Here is a 10,841-nt window from a genome sequence, read left to right as displayed (position 1 = left end):
ACATTCATTGGCGTTTTGCAGGGTGTAGGTCCTTGACTAGGAACTGGTGAGGATGAAATCTCATATTCCTCAATGGGATCAGGTATTCCTTCGTTAAACATCCTTTCCAACAAGAAGGGTGTATGCTCACTTTCTGATGTCCCGTCCTCACTCCCTTCTTGGATGATACTAGATATGGCTAACGGTCTATGGTACATGTGGGGTGGATGAACTTGCGTGGGAAACACTGTGTCATGAATTTTGACATGCATGGGTTCTGGTTCTAGTTTCCTTTGAGTCTCCTCCACTAAACCTCTTAGATGTTTCACCTGCTCAATCTCGTCTACTGGGTTTGGGTACGTCCCAATCTTCTTTTTACGATTCTTCCCTTTTTGCCCCTGCGGTTTATCTTGGGGGTCTTGGATTGGATTTGGAAACACTTGTGGTGTTTTCAGAGGCTCTTTATGGTTTTCTCTTATTCGGTTTTCATTTGGTTCCATGTTACGGTTTTCTTTGTCGGTCTTTCCCTTTGTGGTATTGGTTCTAGTCTCCATTGTCTCGACTGAATCTGAATCATCCTCGAGGTCATTCATATACACGGGGTCATCTCCTGTTCCTATGTTTGTTTTGGAACTTGGCTTTGAATTTTCCGTATTCTGCGACTTCTTCCTTCGTGTCTTCTTTTTCTTTGCTTGGATAACTGGCGCGGTATCTCTCTCTTCGAGGATATGGCCTGGCCCTTGAAGCATGGACCGTGTAATCGCATAAGCGGGTGCGACGGGTGGTATTGGCGATGTCACACTAACAATTTCGACCAGATTCAGGGGTGTGATTTTAGGCACATTTGGGTTATAGGGACATTGGGCAATCAAGTGATCTATGCCACAACGATTACATGTGAGTATTGGCATTGCAGACGTGCTCCCTTGATTCATTTGCATCTGTGTAGCATTATTTTGCAGCCTAATAGGGCACTCCGCTGCCCGATGTGGTCCACCACACTCGTAGCATTGAAGAGGTGGCCTCCTAGCCTGGGTGTTGATATTTTGACCTCTGGATGCGAGAGCAGCAGCTTGATAAACCGGCTTGACTTGCCCCCAACAATCTTCCATGTAGTATATAGGACACTCTTCCAATGTATCAAGTCCGTAGGCAATACTAGTGTCTATTTCCTCCTCACAGCCATCTGCATAAGCATTAGATGGCTCGCAACCCACTTGGTTCATAGGGGCGACTCTTGGATGCGGGGGCTGTGGTCCTAGCACAGGAGGTGGTAGCGGTGTAGCTTGTACAACATTTTGAGATCTAGGGACCATGTGTTGCGGTAGTTGCTCAACAGGTGGAGTAGGCATCAATACAGGAGCTCGAGGCGCATCTGTCCAGGCTACAGGTGGTTTATTTGCCATCATACGTTTGATCATTAAAAAATCCTTAGCTTGGTGACCATACCTACCACATGCGTTGCAAGTTCCATTAAATTTTACTCTAAACGTAGGGCACTCACTAGTGCTATGTGGACCTAAGCAAATGGAACACCATTGTTGCTCCCTTCTTGGATACATGTGACTATTTTGAGGGGGTCGATTATCCTTAAGAGACTCTTGGATTTCCTTGGTGAGGTCTGTCAAGAATTTCTCAAATACCTTTGGCTCATTGGCAATGGGCTTTGCAGTCATGGGTTCATACTCAATGACTTGTGAGCTAGTGGATCTCGTGTCAGTAGACACCCTCATGCCTGCTATCATCAAGTTGTCCTCTAATTGGATTGCATTGGCAGTGACATCTTCCCAGGTTGTGATACCTCTAATCACTAGTCCATTATAGATTCCTTCATTCCTCAACCCTCGAATGAATCGATCAAGCAGTTGGTTATTGTTGAAGCGCTCATTTACAGGGCAGCGAGAGTTTAAGTGCTTTAGACGACTAATGAAGTCCCTTACTGACTCTCCTTCCTTATGTTCGGCCTTCTGTAGCTGAGATGCTACACCCCAAAGCACACCTTCTCGTATGTACTCCTTTAGAAACAACCTTCGAAGGGTAGGGTAGATTGTTTTCTCGTCCACCCTTAGGGTCCTATACCAATCTCCAGCCTTCCCACTTAATGTCAAGCTTAAGGCATTGCACTTATGTAGTTCGTTGCGTTCCCCTAAGGAATCACATACTTGTTCAAACACTTCAATGTGTTTCCTAGCATCTTCGTCCCCATTGAATTTTTGCGTGAGTTTGGCAATTTGTACTGCCTTACTTCTAGGCTCTCTATCAGATGCATGACGCATATTTTCCGCGATAGATTGACCTATGGTTTGAGCAAATGCTGCCAAGTCACCTATGTGAGGAGGCAGGGCCGGTGGAGGTACTCTTGGAATCATGTGTGGGAGAGGGACGGGTGCCGGTCTTGGCATATGTGTGGATGATGCAGGATATGGAACATAACCGGGCATAGGTCCACTCGGATAAGAGCTAGGGAGCGGCACTCGAGGAGCATAAACAAGTGGTACTATTGGAGGTGTGGGGGCCATGTGTGCATAAGGCGCTAGAGGCACATATGGTCGAGGCCCCATATTAGGTACTACGACACTAGGTAGTGGCACTGCGCTAACCGTAGATGTCATCGATACATTCTCTGTCAGGCTTATCCCTGGAGTGAGCACTGTGTTTTCCTTGATAGAGGGTTGAGCCAAGTTAGGGAAGCTAAAGTTTTCGCTCGGAGGCTCAGATTGCATAGAGACCCCAGGTGAAATGACGTAAGATGGGTCCATGGGGCTCATTAGAGGAGTCTCCATTTGTGATAGAGTAGGCTGTTGAGCCTTGCTCGTATCCAGAAATCTCATGGGGCCAGTTGAGAGTATATTTACCCCTTGGTTTTGCCTTTCTGATTGAATAATGCCATGGATAACATTACAGATCATTTTCTGTTGATCTTCGATGCTCGTGGCACTAGAGGTGGATCGTACAATCTCTATCCATCCTACATGGTAGGCGTGGCCAGAGTGTAGATCCGTCAACACCTCAGTGTGGAGGTCGTATGTCCAATGATCATTAATGAACAATCCTTCTAGAGTCGACGTGTTAATGGTTTCTTGTGAGGTAGAAGCAATGTTGCTCCCCGTGGTTTTACTTGTCACCAACGGTACTCTAGAGGGAACTTCTGAAGGAGGCACCTCAACAGGGCCTTCTTGGTAAGAAGTTGGCAGGATATCCACATGGACACTCTTTGGGGGTGTGGGGTCCACGTGCGATGTGAAAGGAGAGTCCACTTCCCCACCCCCTTCGTGTGCTTCATTTGCATCACGTTCCGAGCGAGTAGCTCTACCTAATGTTTCCATGAAACGGCTAAACATACTAGTACTAGGCTGTGGAGCTTCGGGAGGTGCATGGCCTTCTCTCTCAGTGTTTTGGGTAGGGTATGCTTCCATGATTTCTGAGTCGGAGAAGGAATCACTAGCGGCTATTTTAGGGTCTTGGGTGGTGCTACCTTGTGTCCCCGCTGAGGGTCTAGAGCCTATCGTGGATAGGTAATGGGTGTCCGTATGAACAGAGGCACTACCAATGTGATCGTGCTCTAACACTCGTCCAGAGCGTAAGTGCATGTGCTTTTGATACCCTAAGGTGTCAAAAAGCTGCTCTAGGAGGCCTTGTGACTAGTTTTTAGCGTGTTTTTTGTTTGTTTTTTTGCTAGATTTTTTAGAGCGTGTCGTGGAATGGGCCGTGTGATAGCTCAAAACGAGCGTATCGGTCAGAGGGTCGCGCCGTGCTTTACAGCCCTCCGTTTGGTCACTCTATGCCCTCGAAATCCCTAAAACTGTCAATTTCCAGTAGGGAACTAGGCCCACACTAGAAAGTATAAGGGTGCAAGTGGGAAGAGAAAGGAGGAGAGTGGAGGACTTGTCCCACATGCTCTCATTCTCTCTTGAGGGAGTAGGGCTTGGGCTTGGGCTTGGGCTTGGGCCTGGGCTTGGGCTTAGGCTTGGGGAAACGATCCCGATCTATCTTTTATACAAACCAACCCGTCCGTTTTAAGAGTCACGTTTTTTATTTTCGAAAAAAATTTCACCGCCCGCTCACTCGCGTTTTTAATTTCCGTTTTTTATTTTCGGAAAAAATTTCGCCGCCCGCTCACTCGCGTTTTTTTCCAAAACAATTTTTTTTTTTTTTTTAATAATGCAGAAAACGCAGAAATTGCAGAAAATTGAAAACGCACAGAAATTACAGAAATTGAAACGCAGAAATTGCAGAAATTGAAATGCAAGAAATGCAGAAAATTGAAAACGCACAGAAATACAGAAAATTGCAGAAATTGAAAACGCAGAAATTGAAAATGCAGAAATTGAAAAAACGCAAGAAATGCAAAAAATTGAAAAAGCACAGACAATAGCAGAAATTGAAACTTGACAGAAAATGTAAAAACGCAAAAAACAGAAATCTCCACACAACTACACACACTCATTCCCTGCCTTTCCTATGATAGAAATTACACCACAAGAAAGCGTAAAGTGCTAACCGAGCTTAGTGTAGGGCATATCCCCGGCAGCGGCGCCAAAAATGTGCGCTCCTTGTCGCACTGTCGAAGCAAGGGACTTGCCAATACACCGTGTGCGAGCCACAAACGGCTCCAAGCACACAACAAGCCTAAACTAGCAAGCTCAAGAGAGCAAAGGGTGTGTCACTCACCGCTCTACGATCGCCTTCGTGGTGGATTCCTCGCCGCGATGAAGAAGAAGCTGCAGTCGTGCCGCGCTCAACCGCTTCGCCGCCGTCGTGCCTTCGTAATGCTCGATTGCACACACACTCTCCCTCTCTCTCTCTCTCTCTCTCTCTCTCTCACACACACACACACACACACAAGGAGGTGAAGAAGAAGAAGATGGAGATGGAGATGGAGCAAGAGCACTCTTCTATTGCACAAATGAGAGAATGAGTAAAAATTAGGTTTAGTTGGCTTTTTATAGGAGCTCACCCCATTCACACTTGGGCGCCCATGCTTAACCAACTAATCCCTTGAATGTCCAAGTTAAAGTGCGCCTCTCATCGGCGATCACTCTACCTTTCCCTATTGGTCCGACAAGCCCGGTACCTGACTCTAAATAATACAACGTTTATAGATCATAGGGTGTCCGTGTGCTGTGAGGGTTAACAAACTTTCATGCCTTTTGACATGGACCATTAATCCCTTTTAGGGAGGCCCACGTCAATTACTCATCAAGATTTTAAACCCTAAACTAGTCTGGTTCAAATTCTTATCAACCCTAAACTAGGTCTACATTAGATTACCCTATAAAATTTAAAGTAACCTAAAACATCAAACTAACCTTATTTTAATAAATATTAAGCTAACCCTATATATAACTTAAACTAACCTTCAATCCTAAATCCCTCAAATGCTAAAACTTAAAAATTTACAATCAACCCTAAATAGTAAAGCTCTGATGTACTAAAACTTAAAAACTAAAAGAATATAACTTTAGCCTTGAACCTAAATTTAAATTAACCTTGAAGAGTAAAGCCCTAGTGTGCTAAACCCTAAAAACTAAAATGATTATAAATTTAGCCCTAAACCTGGATTTAAAACTAACATAAAATGCTAAACATAATTAAATTTAACTAAGCAAAAATTCTCAACCTAGATATGAAACTAATATAAAACACTAAGCTAATTCTACTTTCATTAAACTCGAGAATTTAAACCCCATAATTTAACATAACCATAAATACTAAATCCCTAGAGTGCTAAATCCTAAACCTAAACTCATGTAAAACTTAAACTATTCCTACTCTAAAGTGATCCTAAAACCTAAACAACCACTTATTGAAGCTCAATTAGCAAAATCCTAAACTTAGTTAGAAACCTAGTAAACCCAAGCTAGTTGAACTAAATGAAGATTTAAAAATATATTTAATTACAATCATAAATATCATACACATCTACAAATAATTTTACAATTCCCTTCAAAAAAAAAACATTTTTTCATATTTATGTGTTTCTTTTTTGTGCTTATGATAGTATATGTGCATGTGATTATGTGTGAAACTCCATGTGTAGATGTGTGTTTTCATTGCACTTGTTTGTGTGTTGTTTATGTGCTTGGGAAAAGGAGAGAAATAACAATAGAGTGTAGACAAGAGATGGGAAGGGGAGTCTGTAGCTCCATGGAGGAATACTCTAGACCTCTCTCTATTTCTTGCCACCACGAGCTCAAAATGAGCTTTGCCAAATTTTTCCAGTAAAAGAGTTTCCAAAATTGTGTTGGTAGCATATTTAGTACAAGCCTTGATAGAATAGTTGGTATATATATATTAGCTCTTATACCCACACTAAGCATCGGATAGCCAACATCATACCTTTTAGAGTCCTTAGTAGTTTGATGCCAATTTGATTTAACTAAATGGTAGGTAGTTGAGGAGAATAAACATTTAATCCTCCTCTGCAATTTGAGCTTGTGTATAACTAAGGCAAGGACAAACATCCTTTAGATTATGTATTGGACCAAAGATGCATTTGTTGTCGCAGAGAATTTATTTTAAAGAACTATTTCTTCAAAATAAATTTTCTATGTTCGTTTTGTTCCAAATTAAAACTCTTATAAAGTGCATAATGGGAAGGGAACAATGCAAGTTTAAAATCCGATGTAGCTATCATCAAAAGCACAACAATAGTTACTCTCAATTCTAGCCCTTTATCTTTGGCTTGTAGATTCTTTAGGTACTGCATTTTGTTTTTGTTAACACTAGTTTGGTACCAAAACAGGACACTTTAAGTGTCCTTTTTTACAAATTTAAATTAAATTCTACTTGCATTAGACAATTTATTTAACAAAAACCTCTTGATATGCTTAAATATGTTAGCTAGAGGTTCTTTTAAAAATATAACCTTGTATTTTAGAATCTATCATGATCAAGAACTATACTCATCAAGTTGACCCTCGTAAGACTCCGATTGACACTTTGAAGAAATCGTCTTTATAAGCTCAACAAAAAAAGAAGCGACCTCATAGAAAATTTTAGATGACTCTTCCACAATTTCTATAGATAATTGAAAGTTTCATGTGCAAAAAATTTGACTTTGGAGTATATAAAATAATGGAAAGTTCCACGTGTTTGATATGGTCATTTCAAGCATATCACTGTATACAAAGAAAAATATGTTTCTGATGTATTTGTGAGTTATAAAAAGTGATACATTGCTTGCCCTTTCCATTGAGCACTCAAGGTGGCAAGTAGAAGGGCTTTGGTATGCAACAATTATTGGATCATTTTAAATATTCAAAACTCCATAAGAGAAAGCTTTCATATTTTCATTCTTGAGACATAAGCATTCAAAACCTCAAATAATATCAAACTTGCCATGTAGATCAACTAAAGGTATCAAAGTACGTGGTACATACACAATTGGGGTGCCTAAAACCTTGGTTTTAATGTTATTATAGAGAACTCAATATTTTCAAGAGTTTTTGCATGATAAAGAATTCAAGATAAAGTTCAAGTAGCGAGATTTAATTGAGTTATGAAGCCCAAAAAATACACAGTTTCTTGGTTTAAACATATAAAGTCATTTGTAGTAGTCAAATTGCACTAGAATAGTACCAATTTCATGAGGGGACCTTTGGAAGACCAAATTTATGCTCTTATTCAGCACGTGCTCAAGTATGAAATTATGTCTATAGCTCTTGGCTTGTATAAACATAAAAAAGGCCATCTCTACAAAAATATATAATAATTTTATGATTTTTTTGGCAAAACAGCTTGAAATTTTACTAAAATTATGTCTTAGAACTTACTAGAATTCTCTCCATACAAATTGTATTTTGATATGGAGAAAAATCCAGTGTTTTCTTTTCCTCATAACCAATCTATGGTAGAAGCAAGGTGTAAAAAACTTATTTCTAGTTTGACAAATAAATTGCCAAAACTTGGTAGGAAAACAAAACACTTTAGTGTCTCAGGACACTTAAGTGTCCAATTACAGAACTAACATTAAAATTTCTAAATCTTCTAAACTTTGCAAGAGATTATGTGTAAATGCTTGGGAGGATTTCTTTGTTGGTGTGAAACAAGTCTTTGGTAAACATTGTGGGACTTATTTGTGTTGGAAAAATAGAAAATAAGGTGAAAATATATGTTGATATTCAAAAACACTTTAACACCAGTCTTGTAATTAGACATTCATGTGTCCTATTTTTTCACCAACTATTTAGGTTCGTTTTACATGGATCAAATTAAAGATTCATTTTTTATTCATTATATAGTTAGGTAATGACATGAAGAATATTCAAGATTTTTTCTCTATTAAGATAAATTCTATACTAAGAGAACCATGAAAAGTTTTAAATTTCACCAAATTTTTAAAGCTAGTTTGTCAAAACTTTAGTAAAAGTTCTATAACTTCTTGATAAAATTTCTTTCTTATGTTAACAGGTCATTTTCAATTTCTAATAGGTAATAACACTTGAAATGATAAATTATCCTCAAAGCTATGCCTACTACAAATACAAGTAAAAAGTTACAATTTTCAAAATACTCACTAAGAGATATTTTATGGTCTTTCAAAGTCATATCAAAGAATCAATGTGGTTTCAATACAAATCTATAACCTAAAGTGATTTGCATTGAGATGCACCTCAAAAGCAAGACACACAGCTTAAGTGTCCTATTTTGGTACAACTCTAGTGTTAATGAAATGGACCCATATGAGTGTTTTAAATAAAAGGACTCTTTTAAAAACTAAAATATAAAAGAAAACTCGATGCCTAAGTCCCTTCTTCACTAAGCCATATCTTAGAAAGTCAAAAACCCTTTCTTCTATATTACAAAGGTTGGAGATTATGATTATTCTCTTAAATTCCATCTAAGGGCCATGGTACTACAAGAAAGTTACATTAAAGATTCTCTTTCTGCCCCCAATCGTACCTAGCTAGGTATGCAGTGCCTCCCTCACAGAAGCTCATGATGTTGAGGTAAGTCACAATGTGTGAATTATTGTGAGAATTTGTCCAAAACTTCTTGTGGAAAATCTTCCCACCATTTTGACAAGCACCTTGTTGTGTAATATTTGCAACAATTTAGACTCAAGTGGTCAAGATTATGAAGTACAAAAACTCAATTTTATGTGGTTATTTTCTTTTGCTTCGACGATAGAAGCAAAGTAGCTTGTCTGAAAATAGAAGACATCCAAGAAAGAAATCTTGTGAAAGGATATGTACATGAGATTTAGCAAGATTCCCCTTAATTATGGACAATTTCAAATTGAAACTCCCTACTAAAAAGTACGTAGCATTCTCTAGTAATTTTCACAACCAAAACATTCACTAAAATAGTCTTAAACCTTACACAATGGCTCCCTTATCTTGGATGAACTAGATTCCATAAAAGGCTTGAGATTCTCTTTAGAATTGTGAGATTTGAGGATCTTGCTCATCCTTGCTAGTGCCATGGTCAATCACCCACATTGCAATATGAAGCTCACTGTCGGAAAATAACTTTGATTGTGGACAATCTATTATGGTCATTGTCAAAAAACTTTACTACAGAATAAAGATCATGTTCAAAAATACTCACCCATCTTCTTGTTTTCTGGCTCCTTTCCATGGCTTTGAATAGTTTCCCACACTACTTCCGTCCATACCTTTTCTTCCAATAGTGAAAAGCTTCTAGACCTTGTTTCATCGTGCACCAAAATGTCTTGTATATCTCTCACATTTTCAAAAGTATGGTGAGGCAATTTGCAATCTTATTTGTCAAAAAACAGACTAGGGAATGGTCATTCAATGACCATTGTTTATAAAATATGGGCGAGCACATAATGGTGACTAGTAGAGGCCAGGAGCCATGGTGGGAGCGTGTTTTACAGGAATGGTCATTGGACGACCATTCCCTACTATCATGATTGAGGGGGAGGGGGCCCATGTCCTTGCCTATTAGACATGCTGACATTCTAGTTGCACGTCGTATGAGAGTTGTTTTATTTATCATGTTGACTTGTTGGAAAGAGAAATGAACTTTTGGAAGCTCATATCGTAGCCTGCTAGTGGCCAGCTATTGTTGGGTGCCATGTATTTTCACGACAACTAAGTTGTCCTCCATATGTCGCCTGCAACTCCTTTTTCCACCCAGAATTGAATTAGACCTCAAATCTCTGTCCAATGAGTGTTAAACTCAAGACCTGCTAACTCAAGAGGAAAATGGGATACAAGTCTACCACATTTGGGTTGGATGAAGTGGTTTTGTTTCTTACTCACATCCGAGACTCTAGCCCTTGTTGGATAAGAACACTCCGTCGTAGGCCCATCAATGTGGAGGGTCGTTGTAGGGGGTATCAACACCAAGCAACCATGATTTTGAAGCCCTGGTAGTAGCTGCGGGAAGTGCGATAGGTCATCCCTAGGTTTCAACTAGTGACACCCCATCAAAAGGCGCTTCTTTTGTCTGGGGGTGGTTGAGGCATCCCCCAATGAAATTGTCGCAATAGATTATGGATGATGCATTTGGAACTTACGCAGGTATATGGGGTTGCTTTTGCTTTCTTCGAGGGCCCTCCAATGGCTCCTCTAGAGGGCATATGGGGGATCCCTCTAAGTGCAAGAGGAGCACCTCCCCTAACTTTCCAAGGGGGCATGTGGGGCGTCCCTAGGGAACTTGTCGTGAGTGTAAACAAGAGGACTTTTATGCGTTGGGTCAACTTTTAAAAGTTTTGTATTCACGCTCAATGTCAAAGCCAAGCTCGTGAGCAAATACACAAGTGACACGTGTGGGTGTCTGTTTGGCCAGACAAAACTGATGGGAGATGGGATGAAGAGCTTTCATGCATATAAAACCCAAGGGGAGAGGCGCAGGTCCCTACTCGCAACTTAACCCAGGAAGGGTTGGGA

This window comes from Adiantum capillus-veneris, chromosome 25, assembly GCF_014529385.1.
Source record: "Adiantum capillus-veneris isolate H3 chromosome 25, ASM1452938v2, whole genome shotgun sequence".
Lineage (NCBI taxonomy): Eukaryota > Viridiplantae > Streptophyta > Polypodiopsida > Polypodiales > Pteridaceae > Adiantum > Adiantum capillus-veneris.
The sequence above is the reverse complement of the archived record's forward strand: the minus strand, read 5'-3'. Positions refer to the sequence as shown.